Source organism: Leopardus geoffroyi, chromosome B3, assembly GCF_018350155.1.
Source record: "Leopardus geoffroyi isolate Oge1 chromosome B3, O.geoffroyi_Oge1_pat1.0, whole genome shotgun sequence".
NCBI lineage: Eukaryota > Metazoa > Chordata > Mammalia > Carnivora > Felidae > Leopardus > Leopardus geoffroyi.
The window spans coordinates 129,525,001-129,526,754 of NC_059337.1; positions in this window are offsets into that span (position 1 = coordinate 129,525,001).

Genomic DNA, 1,754 nt, shown 5'->3' on the forward strand with positions numbered 1-1,754 from the left:
CCTAGATCTTCAAGTTCTAGCAATACTGCACAAAAATATACAACTACCAATCAGCACAGAAACTTTTGGTTTGATGCACGAGCGATATAAAAATGCTTATGAGTGATACACTAGTTATAATTGACAGGAGAGCCTAAAGGTGAAGTCACCCCTTCCATACTTAAATCCTGGCTGAATTCTACTTACTAGTTCCATGGTGTTAGGCCAGTGATTTCACCACTGCAAGTCCCACACACATACACGCACAAGATAATAAGAGTCCTATCTCACAAGGATGTCAGGCTCTAATAGCATAATACATAAAAAGCACTTAGCACAGTGCTTGGATAATAGTAAGCGCTTGACAAATTTTAGCTTTTGTTAGTGGCAGTCGATGGGTTTACACACGGTGTCACATCTTATTTTGTATCCTCTGAAAGTTCTTTATGGGACAAATCTAATATTTATGAGTCGACGCCGATATCCTTGGAAACAGATGTCTACAAACTGTTCCTGGTACAGAGAATGCAGTGGAAGTTAGTCTTGCACACTCCTTGCCTAGCAGCAAGGTAGAAACTCAAGGCAGTCAGATCACATGACACCCTCCTAGGCACAACTTGAGTTATACATTCTCATTAACAGAACCCGCAGTCCGTTAACACCTCCGCATGGAGACTCTACCACTCTGTTTTACAGTGCCTATACCTGACACGATGCTATAAAGTGAACAATTTCATAATGAGTTCCCTAGCATGGTTGGTATAAATTTATTGCATAAATCCAAGATGGAGGCTCCTCACACCTGGGTCCCATCGACTGGAATACGTTCGGTATGCTTGGGTTTATTTTTGGAAGCCTTTTTTACTTGTTTGTGTCGCCTTCTCTTATCATTATCCTATCTTTACTATTTTACTCTAGGAGTTAGAAACTTTTGGCTACAAGTAAGAAAATGCCAAACTATTGATTTTAGTAAGCAATAGGAACATGTAATTGTCATGTGTGATAGGAAACTGGAGATCGGTTTTTCCAGGGTTGGCTCAAGGCTCAGAGTTGTTGTCCAGGATCCAACCAGCTTCCATTCCTCTTTCTTATTATCCACCGCATGTGTTACTCTCAATCTCAGACACTAGAGGTGTAAGAATGGTATCCAAAACATGCAAGGAAACCAATGTTTTTGAATATTACTGAATCATCTACAGTCAAAATGAAGAAAAAAAGGTCAAATAACAACAGATACTAAGATTAGTATCACCTCCAGCATCAAAAAGAAAGCCACGTAACGTTCCTAGAATTCTACTTGCTCATCTCCCAAATGAATATAAATGTTCTTAAATCATCATTAAATGCCTCACTTCCCACCTGTCACATTTCAGGCACTTAGTAATAAATAAACACATAATGAATGTGTTAAGAAATACGGAGTTAAAGGAAGTGCATTTTAGTTATTCATTCTTATATACTTGAATATAATCGGACAGTCTAGGTTTCCATGGGACGTTTAAAATCATGGTATTTCAAACGGTAAAAGGTAGGATTTGCCTGGCACAGCCATAGATCTTTGCCCTTCCTGTGTACTGATGTTGCTTGGCTGATCCGGGCACGCCTATATGTGAAAAAGCCTCAGTGTTGATTCGTCTCCAGTTTACCTAAACCTGTCTGAATGGTAGAGCCAGACAGCTGAGTCATTCTCTAACAATTGCCAACTGGCGATGACTTTCCAAAGCCAGACAATCCTCCTTCATGGTCATTTCTCCCTCTCTTATTTTCCCCTCAAG